This window comes from Gorilla gorilla, chromosome 6, assembly GCF_029281585.2.
Source record: "Gorilla gorilla gorilla isolate KB3781 chromosome 6, NHGRI_mGorGor1-v2.1_pri, whole genome shotgun sequence".
NCBI classification, from domain to species: domain Eukaryota; kingdom Metazoa; phylum Chordata; class Mammalia; order Primates; family Hominidae; genus Gorilla; species Gorilla gorilla.
Genome location: NC_073230.2, coordinates 104,203,030 through 104,225,720, shown reverse-complemented (window position 1 = coordinate 104,225,720; position 22,691 = coordinate 104,203,030). Strand labels below are relative to the sequence as shown.

Genomic DNA, 22,691 nt, shown 5'->3' with positions numbered 1-22,691 from the left:
CAATGATATGTTAGTGCCCCAGTCTTATTATGTGGAGTTAGTAATGGTTTTGTGTTTGAAAATGTTAAGCCTTACCTTGTTTGTAGTTCACCAAGGAATACGACCATATGTGATGCTTTTTCTGTTTCAGGCAATGCCCCCACTGCTGGATAGATTGCTGTTGACAGCTTTTGACCAGAGGGAGCCATTAGATTTTGCTGGCTAGCAAACAATTACAGCTTTGATATGAGCTACAAGGTAAAGATTAAAAGGAATACCAATGTCTAAAAATATGCTAGGCCTGTGTGGTCTCTAGTCCCTTCTTGTGCAAATGAAAAATTGTTTAGATGTACAAACTAACAAAAGACAAAACCAAAAAAAGCCAAACTTTTTAGGATTTGAACAAAGGTCATCTGAATGCTGAAAGATCCCTTTAAGAATAGTAGAGACTTCATACCATTATAAAGAATTCAAAAGTTTCATTTAAAGATAACAAATACCTTTCAAATGATGCTATTAATAAGGTAGGTTTAAAAATAATTTTTGTATTTGGAAATGTGCTGCTTTTATTTCTAGCAGTGTAGTCTTAGGGGAACAGTTATATCTTACATATTATGATGCAATAGTGCATTTAAACTGACTAGGCATATGGGTCAATGAATGCTGTCAAACAATAAGATAAAAAGATTGTTCATACTATTTGGACATTGCTGAGCATAAGCTAAATCCATAGTTTGTTAGTTTGAAAACACTGCTTGGAATAGCAAAAGGGACAGGAACTATGGCAAATTTAGTATCTCATAGATCCTGATATTATAAGAAAAATCAACTTAAACATTTTTATAGGTAAAGCCTATCTTCCTTTGGCAGAAAAGAACCTTACTTAGATTCTGAAGAGGATCTTACAGAGAAAAGATAAAAATACTAACTTTTTTGTGTGTGTGGAGTGTTCTGTGCTCTGAGATTTTCAAAAATTGGAAGTAAATAGTAACCTATGAGTTCAATTTTAAAAAAGTAAAAGCTTTTGATGTCCTAAGACAAATGCAAACTTACAATCTTTTACTGTGGTAAAGTGAGATACATTACTCCTTATAAAAAGTCTATAGATTTGATAATTTGTCAAAGTACTAATATATCATTTAATTTTTGTTTTGTTTTTAACTGCATGAATATTAGAATCATTTTTCCTCTGGTTATTTTCATGATTATCTATAAGTATAAAGTAGAAACTGATGTATTAAACATAACATATTTAGGTTGACTAAAGTATGAAAACTGATATGGTTTGGATGTTTGTACCCTCAAAATCTCATGTTGAAATGTGACCTCCAATGTTGGAGGTAGACCTGGTAGGATGTGTTTGGATCATGAAAGTGGATTTCTCATAAATGACTTGGTGCCATACTTGTGGTAACAAGTGAGTTCTCACTCTATTAGTTCATGCAAGAGCTAGTTGTTTAAAAGAGTCTGGCACCTCTTTCCCTGTTCTCTTGCTCTATCTCTCACCATGTGGCAGGTCTGCTCCCCCTTCACCTTCTACCATGAGGAAAAGTTTCCTGAGGGCTCACCAGAAGCTGAGCAAATGCTGGTGTCATGTTAGTACAGACTGTAGAATCATGAGCCATATCTCTTACATTTATAAATTACCCAGGCTCAGGTATTCATTATAACAATGCAAAACATATTAGCACAATAGTTAAAAATGCATAGTTTTATCATTTTATGTTGTTTTTCAAATATAGGCATCTTGTGTAAATACAAACCTGCCTTACTTTTGAACAAATCCATATACTAAGTATTTTCCCTCGCATTGCCTCTTATAAGATTTCTGAAACAACTTTAGTCTGTTTTAACGTGTTTGCTACCCTCTTCAGTTAAGATCAATAATCTGGCTTTTGGAAATGAAAATATGATTATCATACAATTGCCATGATGACACCAAAAAAATATAGTCTCTGTTCGATTCCCTGGATCCAAAATTACTATTAAATAACCTGCGTAGGTGAGAGAGATGACTTTCTTTACAATAATATGGAGCCAAATAAGAATCACTTCCTACTCCATGTCTGAAAGATTGCCTTAGTGGACAGTCTTCCTCCAAATTTTGGGTTTATGAAAGGTCTGGCTGTCTGGCATGTAGAACTACAAGTAGACAATTGCATTCTCATTTGGCTTATTTTCCAAAGTACGCCATTTTTTTCCACTTTGCTTGTATTTCTATATCTGTTAATGGAGGATAACAATACTTAGCACATGAGTTGTTATGAGGCTCCTAAATTGCTTTGCGCACTGTCTGACATATGGTAAGTGCTCAAAAACTTAGCTAATTTTATAATCGTAATTGTTTTTACCTACTTTCAGAGCACAGAGTCTTTGTCACATCATTAAAAGAGCAAATGATTGATTTAAAAATCAATGAATCTTCTGTGGACAGGTTATGAAAAATATGTTGATTAAAAAAGTCTTGAATGATATTTATCTTCTTGGATATCACCTAATTGCAAGTCTTTCTCTTTTCTCAATTAAAAAAAAAATAACATAAAAATTTCAAATCTCAGCCAGGCACGGTGGCTCACTCCTGTAATCCCAGCACTTTGGGAGGCCGAGGTGGGTGGATCACCTGAGGTCAGGAGTTCGAGACCATCTTTGCCAACATGGTGAAACCCCATCTCTACTAAAAACACAAAAATTAGCCAGGTGTGGTGGTGTGTGCCTGTAGTCTCAGCTACTCAGGAGGCTGAGGCAGGAGAATTGCTTAACTCCAGGAGGCAGAGGTTGCAGTGAGCTGAGATCAAGCCCCTGCATACTGCAGCCTGGGCAACAGAGCAAGACTCTGTCTCAAAAAAAAAAAAAAATTCAAATCTCTACCATGTAGATGTAGATATTACAAGTAAAATATCATTAATATTCTTCAAAAGAATCAATAAATGCTTACAGTAGCTAACAGCCTATCCAATCTCTACTATAATATGCACATTTTAAAAATTCTGATAAATGAATTAATAGATATTTGAAAGAATCAAAATTAATTGAAACAACACAAAGAAAGCACTCAAATTTTATAAATGAATGAACAAGTAAACATTTTTATGTTAAAGAATACTGAAAGAGGAAGTAAGCTATACATTACATTGTACTGCTACATATATTTTGATCATTTCTTGGTTTTTGTATCTGTTTCTGGTGTTTACACATATCTCTCTCTATGTAGGTGACTTGACTTTCTTCATTCTTCTACCCCTTACTTGAACCTTTTCCTTTTCAGTTTTCTTTGTCTCTCTACATTTGCCTAAGTGAGGAGGCTTAGTGTCACCCTTCAAAAGCCTCCTCTTCACTTTCCGTATGCAGTCTGTCACAAAGATATGGGAGTGCTGGGAAGGAAAGAGCATAGTTCCTTTAAATGATACGGAAGGTGGGAAGAGAAGTGCTGGATAGAGAAAGGCGGGTTCTTGGCTAGGGTTCCACCCCCACGGGCTTGGGTGAGGACAGGTATTTCCTGCTCAAATGTTGCATTTCCCAAGACCCTGCCATGCCCCCATCCTGGGCCTATAAAAACCCGAGACCCTAGCATGCACAGAGGTGGCAAGATGTCGAGAGAAGCACATCAGCTGAAGAAGACGCAAGCGGCTGGTTGTGGAGAGGAGCACACCAGGGGAGGAGCATGCCAAGGGAGGAGCACACCAATAGATGCCAGAACTCAGGCAGGCCATTCACCAGTGGAACGACACAGAGTTCGGCTAGAGTGGTTGGAGAAGAGTCAGGTTTGACTTCAGGGGAAAACCATCCCCCTTCTGGCTCCTGGATCTGCTGAGAGCTACTTCTACTCAATAAAACGTTGCATTCATTCTCTAAGCCAACATGTGATCCGATTCTGCCAGTACACTAAGGCAAGAAACCCCTGTATACAGGAATCCCTCTGTCCTTGTGATAAGGAAGGGAGTCTAATTGAGCTGGTTAACACAAGCTGCCTATAGATGGCAACTAAGAGAGCACCCTGTTACACACACCCACTGGGGCTTCAGGAGATGTAAACATTCACCTCTAGACACTGCTGTGACTTCCGATCCCCACAGTTTGCCGTCTGTATGCTCCCCTAAAGGTTTCAGCAGCAGGGCACTGAAGAAGCAAGCCACACATCCCCATCACATGCCCTGCGAGGGGGATAAGGGAACCTTTCCCATTTCAATGATTCCATTTCAAACTATATCTTAGATTGGTCCACATTCTTCTGCCTACACTACCATCGTTTCTTTCCTGAAGAACAACAACCACCTTCAACTTAGTGTCTCCTAGACTCTTTTTACTTCCTTTAATCTAGTCCTCCCATAATCTAATGCAATCTTAAAATATAAACTTGTTTTCTGCATTTCCCTTCTTAAAATCATTTGATTGGTTTCTTATTGTGTGTGAATAAATTGAATATTCCTTGCTATGGTGACCTTCTCTCAGGCCCATATCATCTTTCACTGTACTCAAGCCAAAGTGGCTTTCTTCCTATTTCTAGAAATATCCAAACTCTTTTTGTTATCAGAGCTTTAATATCTGCCCTTTCTTTGCCTCAAATGCTATTTTCCCAACTGTGCCTCAGGAAATATCTGTCTAAATAAAAAGTCCGAGTTTTAAAAGTTAAAGTGTTTGAGAGAACTGTCCTAATCGGACAATGTAAGTTATATTATTTCTGTTACTCTGCTTTACAGACTCACTGTTATTTTGCCTGGTAGATGCAATGTATTTATTTTTTCTTAGGACCTATTTACTATTTTTTCTATTTGTTTTCCTATGAAATTGATCAAACAGAAAAGTACAGGCCATTAAGAATACACAATAGTGTTCCTGCCACTGAGATTTAATCTTATATATACACTGCCCAATTTTCTTAAATACATTGCAATAAAAAGTTACCAACATCAGCATTTCTAGAGGGCATGTTTGTTTTCACCCTTTCTGGCAATGTATGGAGCTGTTATATTGTCCTAATCCTTGTTAACACTAGCAACTTTCATGAGAAGTAAATGAAGTCTCCTCGTTTTAAATTGTTTACTGATTGCTATTTTCTTAGGGAACTTTCCCCCTGTTTACTGCTTTAATATCCTTACTCTTCTTTTGTGACTTGCCTTCATAATATTTGTCTATTTTCTTCTTGAGTTGTACCACCCTCTCACACCACCATTATCAGGTTCTGGGAGATTTTTATATGTTCAGCATCTTATCATTTGTTTATAATATATGTTGCAAATATTTGCTCCTAGTGTATGTGTATTTAATTCGATTTACTTTTTTGTTTTACAGCGTCTTTAGTTACACAGGGACAGTTCATTGTAGTGTAATAAAATTATCATTTTTTAATTATGGAATTTAAACATTACAAAGAAGGATTGGGTCACACTTAGGGGTAGAAAGGAATGAAAAATTGCCCTTAGGACTTCTAAATCTGAAATTCAAATATGAAGATGCGGCACTGTGGGGAACGTGAGGCTGCAACACAGGAAGGACCCATGGGACTGAGAGGAAGGAGAAGCTCAAAGAGGAAGAAAAGAGGCACAACCTGAGAGAATGTAGCAACCTGTGGAGTTCTAAGGCTGCAACTTTATTAGCATTGCAGTAGTTTAGGGAAGGAGTATGAAAAGAGTATAGGGTGGGTATTGAGATCTAAGAGATAGTGCTAGAAGGATTAAGTGATGATTTTTCAGGGCTAACCCAAAGCTAAGAACTGGAGACAGGTTTGAGAAAAATGTTTTTAATATGAGCTCAAGGCCCCCAAATGAGTGAAGAGAAAAAGGAAAATGGGCAGAGAAAAGTGTGTATGCAATATGAATCCCAATAGATCATTCTGTGCTTGCTGTTTTCTCAAGACTGGATGATCAATGTCGTGCATCCAGTCAATGTCTGGTGAGTATGACCTAGATATGAATGAAGTCCCTGTCATGCCTCAGTTATTTTGCACACCATAGATCATACATGCTTTCGCTATAATTCCCCACTCATGGCACAGTTCCACTCAATTGTGAGAAAACCCCTCAGTTCCCAGCTTCTCCCTAGGGAGGAAGCTGGACTGTGAATTAAACATTCCACCTTTTTCAGCTATTTGTTGAGGAACTGGCTTTTTTGTATCACCTGTCTAGGAGCACTGACAGAACCCAGCATACACCAAACATCTATGGGCTACTGTGAACAAAGGCAGTGGTTTGACCTAGTATGTGGACATTCACCACAAATCATTTCACTAACTCTGCATATAGTAAGTGGTTAAAGAAGAGCCTCAGCTCATAGCTTTTCACTGGAAAGAAAATAGTTGAACCACAAATCCAAGGTTCCAAATTTTTCAGGAGCTGCTCAAGAGTCTGGCTTCTGTCTTGCTTTTCTTTTCTTTTCTTTTTTTTCTTTTTTATTATTATTATACTTTAAGTTTTAGGGTACATGTGCACAATGTGCAGGTTAGTTACATATGTATACATGTGCCATGCTGGTGCTTTTCTCGGACTGCTGACAGAACTGATCACAGTCTAGAAGCCTGATGGTCACTGAAAATAAATATTATTTTTTAAAATTTCATTTTTCTTTCATTTGAATATTTTATTGTTAAAAATTCCATTTATATTGAAATAGAGATAAAAATCAATGTATAAAATTACAAAATACAGACAGAAAATTTCCCTTCCAACCATCTCCAGCCTCTTACTCGTGGGTTCTATTTCTTAATAGCAACTACTTTTTACTGTTTTGTTTTTAGTTCTTCTGACTGTTTCTTTCATGAATTTAAATTATATGTTCATCCCTGTATTTTTGAATAATCTATGCTAAATAATGTCTATGCGTTTTTATTAAAAAATTAAAAATTATTTTACTTTTAACATGATGTCACCTCTGAAACCTCTCTTCATTGTTGGAAATATTTTTATTTTTACCTTTTTATAGATTATGTTTACTTTTTAATTGACACATAATTGTACCTATTTATGGAGTTTAAACAAGCACAAAAGCAACCTCCATCAACTCCCTCCCCTGCCTAGGGAAGAGTGAATGAGTGAAAAAACTTTATATTCTATCTTCTCCCTGGGGAGGTAAAGAGTTGGACCATGAACCCAATGATCTAACTCTCTGGGTTCTATATGAGAAATGGCTTCTATCTCTGCTATCTTGGAGCAATGGCAGGATCTGTTGTACTCTAGACACCTGAGGGTGGCTGGGAACTACAATAGCAGTATGGACTACCACAAAGGTTTGGGAGATCAACAGATAATCTGGCCAAACTGATTAAAGAAGGTCTTTTTCTGCACAAAGCAAATATGTGAAGACTGAGTGAAGTGTTTTTTTTCCCCAATGTGTAGATCATACCAATGTACAAAGTAAAGGAAATGAAGAAACAAGAAAACACAATCCAATAAAGCAACAAGATGAAACTCCAGAAACCAAACCTAATAAAACAGATAAATATAAATTAACTGACAGAAAACATGCAATCACCATTATAAAATGTTTAATGAGTTCAGGTAAACAATACAAGAACAATAGAAGAAGTTAAACAAGCAGATAGAAAATTTTTAGAAGAACAAAACTGAAACCTTGAAGCTGAAGAATATAATAACTGAAATAAAAATGTAATAGAAAAGTTTCAGCAGCAGACTAGAGCAATCAGAAGAAATAATCAACAAACTCAAATGCAGGTCATTTGAAATTATAGAGAGAGTTGCAAAAAGAAAAAGAAATGAAAAATAGTGAAAAAAAGCTTAAGGGGCTTATGGGAAAACACTAAGCAGATCAATATATGCATTATGGAAATTTCAAAAGACAAGAGAGAGAGAGAAAGAACCATAAAGTTTACTCAAAGAAATAATGGTTGAAAACTTCCAAAATCTGGGGAAGAAACTGGAAATCCAAATGCAGAAAGCTCAAAGTATTCTAAATAAGATGCACCAAAAAAGAAAAAGAAAGAAAAACACGCCAAGACACATTAAAATCAAATTGTCAAATTCAAAGAAAATTCCAAAATCAGAAAGAGAAAGGAAACTTTCACATACAAAGAATCTCTGTAAGACTAACAGCAGATTTTTACCTTTCAGGCCAGTAGTTAGAAGGATGATATATTCAAAGTGCTGAAAGAAACGAAAAAACTGACAACCAAGAATATTATACTCATTAAAACTATCTTTCAAAATTGAAAGAAACAAAGATTTTCCCAGGCAAACAAAATCTGAATAATTTTATTACCACTATATCTGCCTTAGAAGAAGTACTAAAGGGATTTTTTTTCAAGTTGAAATGAAAGGATGCTAAACCATAACATAACAGTATATGAAAGTATAAAACTAATCGGTAAAGGTAAATATATAGACATATATAAAATGCTGTAATAGCAGTGGATAAATAACTTTTTATTCTAGTATAAAATCTAAAAGCAAAAAGTGTTAAAAATGACTGTAAGTAAAAATATGTTAATAGATACACAATATAAATAGCTTGAAATTGTGACAAAAATAACATAAAGTGTGGGAAAGGGAGAAATAAATATGTAGAGTTTTTGTATGCAATTGAAGTTAAGCTGTTATCAGCTTAAAATGACTCATATAACTATAAGAAATTTTATTTAAATCTCATTGTAACCACAAAGAAAAATATATATATATAAATTACACAACACAAAAGAGAAAGTAAACAAAGCATATCAATAAAAAAAATCTACTAAAGACAAAGGAACACCACATAAGTGGAAGAGTGACAGAACAAAAAACAAAACCTCATAGAAAGAAATTAACAAGATGGCCAGAGCAAATTATTTTCTAATAAATAATTACTTTAAATGTAAATGGATTAAAGTACTCAAGCAAGAAGCATTGAGGGGTTGAATTAATCAGAAATAAATATGATCAATCCATATACTATCTACAAGAAATTCACTTTATGTTTAATGATCCTGAAGTGAAGAAATGGAAGATACTCCATGCAAATGGTTGCCAAAAGATAGCAGAAGTGGCTAGACTTAGATCAGGCAAAATACACTTTAAGTAGAAGACCTTCACAAGAGATAAAGAAGCACATTATATAAGGATACAAGAGTAAAATTGTCTGAAAGACATTATATATATATATATATATATAATTACAATGTTGCATATGTATGTGTGTGTGTGTATTCAACATCAGAACATATAAATATATAAAGCAATCATTGACAGACATGAAGGAAGAAATTGACTGCAATATAATAATAGGAGACCAGAAACAGCAAACATGAACAAAAGTATCAATCGATAGATCTACCAAACACGTAGAGAGCACTCCACCCAACAGTAGCATATATATTGAGTAGAGTATACATTCTTCTCAAGTGTACATAAAACATTTCTCAGGGCAGATCACATTTTACATCACAAAAGAATCTTAACAAACAGAAGAAGATTGAAATCCTACCAGTTATGTTTTCCAGTCAGAATGGAAGAAAACTAGAAATCTACAGCAGTAGGACAAATGGAAAATACACAAACGTGGAAATTAAATAACACAATTTAAACAACCAATGAGTCAAAGAAGTAATCAAAACGGAAAATAGAAAATATCTTGAGACAAATGAAAATAAAAACACAACATAGAAAACTTATGGGATGCAGCAAAGGCTGTGTGTACTAAGGAAAGTTTACAGTGATAAAACATTAACATTAAAAAAGAAGAACACAAGTGAACAAATTAACTTTAAATCTCAAGGAACTGGAAAAAAACAGCCGAAGCCCAAATTTAGCATAAAAAGGAAATAATAAAGATTAGTGCAAAATATATAAAGAATAGAAAAACGATAGGAAACAATAAACAAAACTGAGATTTTTTTAAATGAAGTAGTTATCTTTTCAAAGCTAAACAAAACCTGTAGCTAGACTAAGAAAAAAAGAGAAGATATAAATAAATAATCAGAAATAAAAAAGGAGACATTGAAACTGATGCCATGAGAATAAAAAGGATAATGAGAGAATATTACCATTGTATGCTTTCTGAATAACCTAGAAAAAAATGAATCAAACCCTAGAAAGATATAGCTTACCAAGATTAAGTCAAGAAGAAATAGATAACTTCACTGATGAAATACAACTAGATTTAAAGAAAAATTAATGCTGGGTCTTCCCAAACTCTTCCAAAATATTGAAGAAGAGGGAACACTCCCAAACTCATTTTATGAGGCCAGTATTACCCTGATAACACAGCAAGACAATGACACAACAAGAAAAGAAAACTGCAGGTCAATATCTCTGATGGATATAGAATTTAAAATCCATAACAAAATACTAGCGAACTGCATCCAACAGCACACTAAAATGTTCATACACCACGACAATGTAGGTGTTATTTCTAGGATGCAAAGATGACTCAACATATAAATATCAATACAATATATCACATTAAAAGAATGAAGAATATACATTACATGATCGTCTTAATAGATGCACAGAAAGCATTTGAAAAATTCAACACACTTTCACGATAAAATCTCAGCAAATTAGGTATACAAAGAAATTACTTTAACATAATAAAGAACATACATGAAAAGTCCATGGCTAACATCACATTCTATGGTGAAAAACTGAAAACCTTCCCTCTAAATTCAAGAATGAGGCAAATATGCCTATTCTTGTCACTTCTACTATAATAATAAATGTCCTAGCAAGAGCAATTAGACAAGAGAAGGAAATAAAAGTCCTTAGAAAGAGAAAAAAGAAGTAAAATTGTCCCTGTTTGTGGATGACCTGATCTCACATATTGAAAATCCCAAAGACTCCACCAAAAACCAAAAATGAAAAAAATCTTTTAGAATGAACAAATAAAACAATAAAATTGAAGGATACAAAATCAAGTTACAAAAATAAGTTTTTTAGAGTAAGTTTTTGTGTTTCTATGCATTAGCAATGAAATATCTGAAAAGGAGATTACCAAAACAATCCCACCTAAAAAAGCATTTAAAAATACTTAGGAATAACCTTAACTAAGGAGGTGAACAATCCTGTGTAATGAAAAGTACAAAACATCAATGAAACAAAGAAGACAGAAGTTGAAATACATCCTGCACTTATCAATTGTCAAGCATAATGTTTTAAAAATATCCATAACCAAAATAATCTACAGATTCAATGCAATCCCCATACAAATTGCAATTGTTGTCTTCACAGAAGTAGAAAAATAGCTTAAAGTTTATATGGAAGCCCCAAAGACCCCAAATAGCCAAAACAATTTTGAGAAAGAATAAAGCTAGAGGCATCACACTTGTTGATTCCAAAGTATAGCACAAGTCTACACTAATTGAAACAGTATGGTACTAGCATAAAGATAGACATATATAGATCAACAGAGCAGAATACAGAGCCCAGAAATATATCCATACACTTATGGTCAACAGATCTTTGACAAGGGTGACAAAAATATGAAATGGGAAATGATAATTTCTTTAAAAAATAGTATTGGGAAAACAACATCCAAATGTAAAAACAATTAATTTGAACCCTTATCTTACATCATACGCAAAAACACAAACTCAAAATAAATTAAGGCCTTAAATTTAAGACCTGAAACTGTAATGGTAACAGAAGAAAACATGGAGAATAAGCTTCATGACATTGGGCTTGGCAATGATTTCATAAATATGATACCAAAGGCACAGACAGCAAAAACAAAAGTGAACAAGTGGGATTACATCTAACTAAAAGCTTGTGTGCAGCAAAGATAATAAGCAACAAAATGAAAAGGCAACCTATCAAATGGGAGAAAATATTTGCAAACCAGATATCCAATGAGATTAATTAACAAAATAAAAAAGGGATTTCTGCAACTCAAAGTAAAATCATATCAACAAAAACAAACCTACTAATCCTATTTTAAAAACTGGCTAAGGATTTGAATAGACATTTCTCCAAAGTAGTCATACGAATGGCCAGCAGGCCTATGAAAAGATGCTTAACATCACTAATCATCAGGGAAATGCAAATAAAAACCACAATACAAGTTATCACTCCACACATGTTGATATGGTTAATATTAAATAATAATAATAATAGTAACAAATCTTGGCAGTTAAGAAATTGAACTCCTGTGAACTGTTGGTAACATGTAAAATGGTGCAGCTCTTATGGAAAACAACATTGGATTTTTTTCAAAAAATTTTAAAAAAGAACTAAAATATGATCTACAAATTCTACTTCTAGGTATTTATCCAAAAGAACTTAAGTTAGGATCTCAACAAAATAATGCATTCTCATGTTCATTGCACCATTATTCACAATAGTCACGGTGTGGAAACAACTTTAATGTCTATCAGCAGGATGGGTGGATGAAGAAAATGTGATATATAAATACAGTGGAATATTTTCAGCCTTAAGAAAGAATTTTTGCCATATGTGACAATGCGGATGAACCTTGAGTACCTTATGCTAAGTAAAATAAGCCAGACACAGAGAGGCACATTCCACTAATATGCAGTATCTGAAATAGCCAAATTATTAGAAACAGAAAATAGCATAATTGTTGCCAGTGTCTGGGGAGATAGAGTGACATGGGAAGTTGCTAACCCATTGGCATGAAGTTTCAGGAATGCAAATATGTCAGTTTTAGAGATCTATTGCAATATACTGTGCCTGTAGTTAACAATACTGTTATTGGACACTTAAACATTTTTTATGAGGGTAGATTTCATGTTAAGTGTTCTCACAACTATAAAAAACTATAAATAAATAAATAAATAAATAAGAGTAGGAGAACTATTTTCTAACTGTCTTACAATGTGCAAGGATCCTCTCTCTGGGACAATACTTCATTTTGTCAGTCAGGTCAGAGAGTGTCAGTTCCATTCCTTTATCAATGAGTTCAGAGTAAATACTTTCAGCCTGTCTGGAATATGAAAGTAGCTGAAAATGTAGAGATTCGTTGTCCACTCTCTATGAAAAGAACAGAGTCGCAGAATTTTGAGATTACTATTAATACAGGTTAAATTGTAATCATGGCTCAAAGCTCTCACCTTCCTCAATATGTGGGAAATCGGGAGTAGTATTCCTTTGGGTATATTAGAGTAGAGCAATAATTCAAAGACCTGTTATATAACTAGAGAGCTTAGACAAGTATGTGTTGTATGCATGATAGTTGATTTCTAGTTTTTACATGCATCAAATAATTGTCAAAGTGTTCTACATTCCACTGCACATAAATTTCCTCACACAGTCCATTGATTTATTTTTTTTTCGACGAGTAATGATTGAATGTACTATGTTCCAGAAATACGCTGAGGTTACAAAACCTCAGAAATAGTCTGAGGTTACAAAAACATGTTAGATGTAGTGCTTGCCCACAAGGAATATTTGAATAAGGGATATAGGCATGTAATTCATAATTATAGTGTTATAAGTGCCTATGATTAGAGTATGGAATGGGTGGTATGGAATTACATAGAAGGGGTATCTAAATAAGGTGAGGGATTAAAAAAAATTTTGAAGAGATGAACTATTTCAGTTATACATAAAAAATGAAGAGAATAATGAGAAAGATATAATATAAAAGTTCATAAAGCTATTAAGTAGGGGGATTAATAACCATTGAGGGAGAAAAAAACTGTGCTTTAATATATCACTAAGTCTAAGTCATAAAGTAATTATATTTTAAAAGAATTTTATAAATTTTGATCATTAAAAAGTGATCTATTTAATTTTTGTGGCAAAGCTGCTCATTGTCCCCCAATATACATTATCTTTTTTATCAGTAAGGGAGCTAGGCCTAGTATAAAGCTTGCAGCTAAGATTGGTCTATAATTAATGATTAAATTCTGGTCCATAGGATATAAACAGGAGCAATGTCCTTAAAAAACAGTAACATATCCTTCTCTATCCCTTCCTCCTTACAGGTGGTGAGAATACAGACATGTTGGCTGAAGGTGAACAATCTTTTTGGACAATGCTGTAATAATTGCAAGTTGAAGATGGCAGAGAAAAACACACAGGAGCCCAAGTCCCTGCTGGCCCCATGGACCAGCATCCCACTCCCACCCATGGATTAGCTATCCTGGGCTCTTTTTTTTTTTAATTGGAGAGAGAAACAAATATGCATATCAGAGTTTTCTATTACTCAGGGCCAAATGATCATAATGAATACAGTTTTATTCTTACAACCCTCATTTAAAAATATTTTGTAAATGAATGACAAAGTTAAGTAGAATAACAGTTAACATTTCTAGATCACCTCTGGTGGCCTAACACTTTACCTAGGTATATGTATCTCATCTAAGTCTCTCAGCATCCCTTGAGGTAGGCCTTATTATTAGCTGCTCCAATTTACAGCAGTGAAGGCTCAAGGTCAAAGAGGTAGTGAAGACACCAATCAGGATTTGAACCAGGCAGTTGAAATCGAGTGTCTGGCTCTTCCTGTCTTGCATATTCTGCCTTCCCTAACTAGATACAAACTAAGAAAAACAAAACAATTGATTTTTTTTTTCTGAAATCATGAAGACAAAATTAATAAATTCATTGAGTTTTCAAAATATATTTTTCTGTCCTTTTCACCAGGCATGCAAACTGCAATATGTTTCAAAAAACAAAGCTATCTGAAAATAATACATTTTAGATATACATGTTCTAGGAATCATGTTCATGAATTTAAGTTAGAAAAAGCTGAAATCTCAACAGCATATAAAAACATAAACTTCTGAAAATATAAATTAAATAACAACTTTTTAAATTACTTTTAAATAGACAGACATCCAATTCATATAACTCTACCATTCATGTATGTTTTCAACTGATGTATTACTTCTCCTATTATTAAGTCAGCAGTCAATGACAGCAGGAACTTTTTCCTGTAAAATATAGATGGTCATATAATTTCCAGTCTGGACTGGACTTAGAGAAAACCTAATTCAATCTGTTTAATTTATCAATAAAAAAACTATTAGAGAATTAGAAGAACTACATGTTGTAGCAACTTAATTACAGTTCGAATTGTATTTAGATCTAGTTCTAATTGTAAATCTAGTAACAGTTTCACTACGTCTCATGTATGAAAAGAATCTTCTGCCTACATTTGATGGAAAAGTAGGCAATCTGCTTAAGATATTTACAGGCTAAATATCCCTGTACAGGTTGAGGGTTTCATGGTGTCTATTATTCGCTTTAATTAATTAATTATTTATTTATTTTTATTTATAGAGATGGGATCTTGCTATGTTACCTAGGCTGGGCTCAAACTCCTGGCCTCAGTGATCCTCTTTCCACAGTTTCCCAAAACACTTAGATTATAGACATGAGCCATCATGCTCGGCCAAGGTGTCTATTATTTGATAGTAAATATAATATTATTTGAAAATAATAGTAGTTTATTGTACTCAATGTATCAGCCAGGCAAAAGTTTCTAGTCTGGAGATGGTTATTTGTAGGTTTATAAACCACTGAAATTGCATAGCAAAATATTTACATGTAATCGTACATTCTTCTGAGGAATGAGTACATAGTTTTTTTAGATATTCAAAGTATTGAATAATTGAAAAACATTGAGAGAAGTGCCCACTTCAAATGTCCTGATTATCTGCTGAAACATTTTTTCCTCACCACTTCATTCACAATTATTTGCTCTTATTTTTTTTTTCTGCCATAATTTGGAAACTGAGACATAATCCAGATAAAAGGAAAAAAGGATGTCCATAATTGCTCTGGGACAATTGCCCCATTAAGTAAAACAGTAAAACAAATAAAAAAAAACACAAAATGTGAATGGCTTGGATGAAATAGTTGCAATGAGAAGGCAGCAGTGTGAGTATTCATTGCCGTCATAGAACATACGTGTAATCCTGAGAAAGAGGCATAAGAGAAATGTTCCTTGAATAAGCTCCCTTCTTAGCTTTTAGCAAAAAAAAAAAAAAAAGTGAACTGGTTTTTAAATATCACACCGTTTAGGAAAATGGATCATGAAACACATTTGACTTCACAGGTATTTCACATTAACTTATTCTTTAGGTATGGTGATGGCTGAAAGATACAAATGAAATAATTGTTCATGAGACTGTCAAAAACATCAATCATGCAGCACATCTCACACTCTTAACTAAGAACATTCGGCTCAGTTAGGAGTCTCCATCTAAAAAGAGTTTCAATATAAAGTAAACATGGCAAATGATTTCTCCTCCTTCCTTTGGAGAGGTCACGTTTGAGGTTCACCAGCAATGCAAGATGGGAAAGCCTGGCTTGTGCTCACCTGCTAAGAGTTCAACAGAGAGCTTGCACAGTCAATGCCTGGTGTTTAATGGGCAGTGCTGAATTTATCACCTGAAACTCTAACAAGCTAATAAGCCATTTATTAATTTGTGTTAGTTTGGGCAGCATAGAATTGCCCTAACTTGAAAACAACCACCCTCCCAAGATATGCAAAAATTCTCAGGCAAAATAGTTCCATGCATTGCTTTGGAAAATCAAGTTTACCAGGCAGGTTTTGTTGTGCTCTTCTCAGCATGGTTCTTAGTATCTAAAGTGCCACCACATGCTGTAACAATAAAGCTATTGCTTATCAATCAGACCAAGATGACAACCAACAAATGCTGCTATGAGTTGTTGTAGGCTGGATTACAATCCTCTCCTTGGTAACCCATCAGTGTGTGTCTAATAAGCAGTGTTCAATAATGCTCAGGGTAGTAAACTCACGTAGAAACACTTAGAAATTACAATAAAAACAACAACAAAACAAACAAAACAAGAAAGAAAGGCTATGTGTGGAGAAACTTTTCCAGAAACAACTAATTATAAAAGTACACAGTTTCCACAAGGGGACAAATACACTCCTTTTTAAAGACTTGAATAATTCTAGACAACACCATGTTTTTTATTAAAACCTAACCTTACAAGTAACACTGAACTGTTCTTAAAGATTGATGGGCATTCATCACCCTCCTCTTTGATGGAAGGTGTTGACACATTTTTGGTGGTAGCTTAGCTACATCCTTCTTTAACTCTTTCAGAAGTTTTAGATGAAGACCATTTGAACATAGTGATTTATGGCCACTTAATTTCTCATATTTTTTCAATCAGGTCTTTGTTTTGATTTCTCTGACAGTTCTCCACCTTCTTTCTTTGTACGAAGTAATTCCAGAGTAGATACTTCTTCATCATCCTGGAAAGCAAGCCAAGCACAAAGCATCCATTCAGTCTCTTTGTATTTTTTGCTATCTCTTTGGAATGTTTCATTCCCAACATCGTCTAATAGGTCAATATAATCTTCAGTGGATTTTGCATGTCTGATATAATTGTCACTTGTCTGAAGGGAATTCTTTTATTATGCACTTGGGAGTGACTTTTGATTTTTTTTGACATTATCCCTAAAGATCAGTATTGTGGTCTCTGATCACTTCTCCTCCATCTTTTCCAAACTCAAACATTCAACCTTCATATTTACTTTTGTCGGTGTTCACAAATCTCTGATAATGTATCCTTAGACAGGGTATATGGTATTTCTATGTATTTAAGTTTCCTACCTTTTTCCTTTTGGACCTTTCTAACTAATCTCCTTGTTGTTGTTTTTCTTAAACTTATCAAAATTTGAGTATCTATATGTGTCCCTTTGATGTAAAGTTTTCTATGAAAATGTCAAATGTGATTATGTCATCACTACTGCTAATTTTTAAATTTATCATCTTTTACCTTAGACCAATGAGTCAAAAGTCACAGAAGCTATACCAACACTCTAATTTCCTAAATGATGTGCTTGTAAAAAAAGTATTTATCCCACAGTGATACAAGTTTCATGACTTAAGTACAATGTACAAATCTTGTTATTTTTATGCCACCTTTTAAAATGTGCCAGTCATCTCAAAACAGCCAGAACAAGTTTCCCCATCTACCAACCCTGTCCCAAGACTTGCCACTGCTGTCCCATGCTCTATATAACATGCCTTTGTTGTAATGCAAAGTTTATGTCTTGTATTTTAATATGATAAATCAATCACAATGAAACATAGGTTTCTTATTAACACATGTCAATCACTCTTTGGTACTCCACCAGCACTATGTATAGTAACCATAGTTTATCTTTCTTTGTATAAATAAAACAATGTGTCTCTCTCACTTTTCTAACCATTTCAATGTAATGCCTAGTGTCAGAGAAACCAAACTAAGCAGTGGTGAACCTATTCTTACTTCTTCCAGATTGAATAAATCTAATCAAATAGTTTTGTATCACCACAGATTCTCTTTTGGAAGAAACGATGAAAGAACTGCCAAATTCCTGGATTAACTGAAAAACATACAAATATTTCAGCAAAATCTTAAAGTGACTTTGTAAAAAATCATAAACCCAGTATATACTTTGCTGTTACTAGGGACATTTGTTCTGAACTTAAATCTTAGACTATTTTATGATCATCTATTTCTCTTATATGGATTATTCAGATTACCAGATCACTTACAGACCTCATTGTCAATATTTCCCAAGTGCCCACAGTTTACAGAAAACACACCTGGCTCTGTATCCAACTGGTAATATTTGCAGTTAAATTCAGATTCAGAGTATCCTATCCTTGGAAGGAACTCAGGCCTTTCACAAGATAAACAGGCTTCAGACAAATGTTATGGATGGATTGTATATCTCCCAGATTCACATATTGAAGTCCTAACCCCAAAAGTACCTTGAAATGTGGTCTTATTTGGAAATAGGGTCATTACAGATGTAACTAGTTAAATTGAGGTTATACTACAGTAGGGTAGGCCCCAAAACCATATGACAGGTATCCTTATAAAAAGGAAATATTTGGACAGAGAAACACACACACACGGAGAATTCTATGTGAATATTGGTGTTAAAATGCTACAAGCCAATGAACAACCAGAAGCTAGGAAAAAGCATTGGAACTGATCTTCCCATATCCTTACAGGGAATACAGCCCTGTCAAAAACTTGATCTCAGACTTTTGGCCTCCAGAACTGTGAAACAATTCCATTTCATTTGTTTAAGCCACCCAGTTTGTGATATTTTGTTATGGACTTTTTAGCAAAATAATGCAACAAAATTCAGTATCGTTAATCAATATCAAATAATGAATCAGGCAAATAATGAATGATGGGCAGAGAAAAGGGAAATTAATACAGTTTTGAAGGATTGTTATTTTATATAATCTTGAAGTGTAAATTTTTTCTATAATTGCTGTTTAATTATCAGCTTGCTCTTCAGAACCCGCATAGCACTTGTTTCATATGTATGCTAACAGTGCTTTTCACACAGTTATGATCATTTATCTTCAGGTCTGTCTCTGTCATTATCTCGAAATCAAAGAAGCCTGGGACCACCTGTAGCTTCTTCACCTCAGAATCCTATAATGGTACATGACACATAGTACATGTTCATTAAATGTCTTTAAAAAACGATGAGACTCTCTTTGCCATCATATTTAGAATTTTAGCTAGATTGTTATTTAAGTAAGATTTTTACTCAAAATAGTAATAAACGAGACATACAAAACAGTTCCAGACTGGACTCTCACCATATCTTTTTTCAACATGATTACTACAAATGAGATATATTGTTTTTTAAAAGGGTTTTAGAAGACCAAATTTACTGATGATACAGTGGACTGAAAAGTAAGAGTGAAGAGACAGAAAGCAGTCCCTGGCCTCTGAACTAGATTTCTATTTGTAGATTCGTAGTTGTTGTCTGTTTCTCAGAACTTAGCATTAAGAGAAGGCATAAAAATATTGCCATGTGCTAACCTCTATTATAGACCCAGCTTGTCCTGTTAGGCCAGGGATGGAAGTATGCGAGCTGAAACACACATCTTAATGTGAACCAGACTTGGTGGGGGATTCACCACTGTATCTTGCCAGGTATTCAAGCCTTCCAGATATTCTGCATCTTTTGATGATCTGCCTATAAATTCTTTCGGTCTCGGAGACTGAGCCCAATATTTCTTCTCCTCCTCCTCCCTCTGACCTCCGCTGTGTCTCATCTGCATTGTACAGTCTGACACAAGCTACCATGGTTTTGTCTCACTTTCATTTTGCTGCATCTGTTTCACTGCATAACCCAGATAATTGTGTTTCCAAGCATAGCCTGGAAATCTGATTTCTGTTCCTGATAGATAATTCAGTTTTATTTTTTCTGACTCCGTGTCTTAACCCATTAAGAAATATCCAAGACATAGCAGTTAATCACAAGTGTGGAAGCATAGATTTCTGATCTCTGTCCCCAGATGTATGTGAAGTGGTCCTGCATTTGATCTTGAAAGATGTGTTCCCCAGGTAACTGCTATGAACAAGAGCTACTATTGGTGGGCTCCTGTATTTTAATGAAAGGGGAAGAAATAAAGCATTTACAAACACTATTTCTGAATCTCATTAGTTCAAAACATATTGGGTATATTTATACAGTATTGCTGATTAAGTTTGCTTTGTACTGAAACTATTTATTGTAGATTCTCATTGATTTTCAACAATCTTCCATGAGATTTAAGTTACTGAGAAAAAGTTGTAAGTTTTCTCTCACTGTCATTATATTCCATCTCAAAAACATTTGATATAAATACATTGGAGATTTAAAAATATTTGATACTACTACAATGGAAATTGAAAGTTGAAAGACCCCAGATTCAATGAAGCTTAAAGTTGTCTGTTGGGCTGATAAAATGTTTTTAAGGTTTATTTGTCAACAAGATTTAAAGGCAGTATATTTCCACCCACTTCCCTTCATGTAAAACAAAAACAAAACTAAATTCTGAATCTCCAACTGATGTTGAAAAAAAAATGAAAGATCTGGCAACATAATACTTACATTTCCACATGACTGAAATTGACTATAATATGGTATGTTTAGTTTGCCAGAATCCCCACCTCTCCCTCTTATCCCTACCAAACTTACTTCATTCATGAGAGATAGCTGCTGGCTCCTGTATTAATTTAAATAACCTGTAAATTGCCCAAGATGTTGATGTTTTATGCAGATGATTTCAGTAGGATGAATTCTACATCTTACTGAAAAAAATGTTTTTCAATAGAATTGTGTTTTTTGTTGGGTGTAACTTGCCCATAAACTGACCCACTCAGTACAGATACATATGTCCCAAGTGTTAGCCTTTCTTAGCAGAACTTTGACCTTGTGTATATAAGCTTTTTGTTCAATAAGGAAAACCATCAATTACGTTATGTTGTTTGGTACCAAAAATGCTTTGATCTTTTTTAAGGGTATTTATTACAAAGGAAAACAGGGTGAGAACCCTCTGACACACATGAGGCCATGAGGCTTTATATGAAAACCTCAAGCATCTGTGACTGACTGGCATAAAACCATGGGTATAAAATGCTTCAGATCTGATCCACCTCACCTTTCTGGATTTGATTTCTAGCTTTTCTACTCACTAGGTATGTATTTGTGGAAAAATGCCAATCTTCCTGAGCCTGAATTTTTAAATTTGTCACATTATTTCTTTTTTCATGTACTTTTAAAAAATTTTATTTTAGGTTTGGGGGTACATGTGAAGGCTTGTTACATACATAAACACATGTCTTGGGGGTTGTTGTACATATTATTACATCACCCAGGTATTAAGCTCAGTACCCAATAGTTATCTTTTCTGCTCCTCTCCCTCCTCCCATCCTCCCACCTCAAGTAGATCCCAGTGTCTGTTGTTCCCTTATTTGTGTTCTCAAGTTCTTATCATTATTTCTAAGATTCCAAATATGATCTCTAAAAACCCACTGAATTCCTTAGAAAACTTCAATAAGACTCCACTGCATTTTGAAAGTTATCATTCTAATTAGCACATTAGAAATTCATGGCCACAACTCAAACGTTTCACAGTAAAACCATTTTGCAAATTAACCTAAAGTTGCTGAACTCGTTGGTCTATGGGTAGTATATTGAGTGTTTTTTTTTTAAAAAAACTTCATATTTTCATCACAGTATGTTAAATTTCAGATGGAATTTCACCCTCGAATCTATTCTAACTGCCAAAGGTTTTGAATGTATTAAATTGCAGTTCAACTCTCTGACACCTCCCCACTTTCTGTTTCATCTTGAAAATAGGCTCTACCTCTCCCCTGAGTATTAGAAGTGTGAAAAGAAGAGCTGTCTCCATGAAGATGGGCCAAATGCCCTCCCTCCTGTGGCTGATTGTGCTACATCATCCCAACATGATAAACCAGAAATCTTTGAGTGAGTTTAACTTCCTATCCCTCCCTGATCCTGCAACACCCAACTAGTCATGTAATTTGTGCATTATTTATATCCATCCCCTAGCCAACCTGTTGAGGTTTTGTAACAAACTCTTTGCCCAAGGCCTATCCCCTTAGAAATCTGTGACAGTATTTTCAAACTGGTACTTCTGCAACATGTGCTTAACTATTTCTTTCTTTTTCATAAAACCACTGTCTTCTTTTTCACAGCATTGTGAAGTCAGCATGTGATGGTCATAAGAACACAAGACTTGGGGAAGGTGACAAGCCAGGGTTTATACTGATGCTCTCCATTGTTAGCTACATGGTCACAGAAAGTAGCTGACTATGTTTGAAAGGCAGGTATTAAAAACATTACTTTAGGGGAAAGAGGTATATAGGTTTTACGTGTCACCACAGAAGGCAAAACTAGGACTTCTTGATAGATATGATAGGAGTATATATTTTCAATGTAATACACTGAAGAATCTTCATTGAGGCAACTTCAAAATGAAATTTAATGTTTTATGAAACACAATTTCTTCATCCTTAAATGTATTTTAGTAGAGAAAATGT

At 34.4% G+C, this 22,691-nt stretch overlaps 1 long non-coding RNA gene across 1 annotated transcript in view; it reads left to right on the top strand.

Annotated features, from left to right (window-relative positions):
- The window catches only part of LOC101133064 (uncharacterized), a 51,809-nt gene that overhangs the window by 16,467 nt on the left and 12,651 nt on the right, over window positions 1-22,691 (top strand). Inside the window, exons 2-3 of the long non-coding RNA XR_175131.4 lie at window positions 131-237; window positions 21,988-22,116. This is a non-coding gene — a long non-coding RNA (uncharacterized lncRNA). The remainder of the gene's footprint in view (window positions 1-130; window positions 238-21,987; window positions 22,117-22,691) is intronic.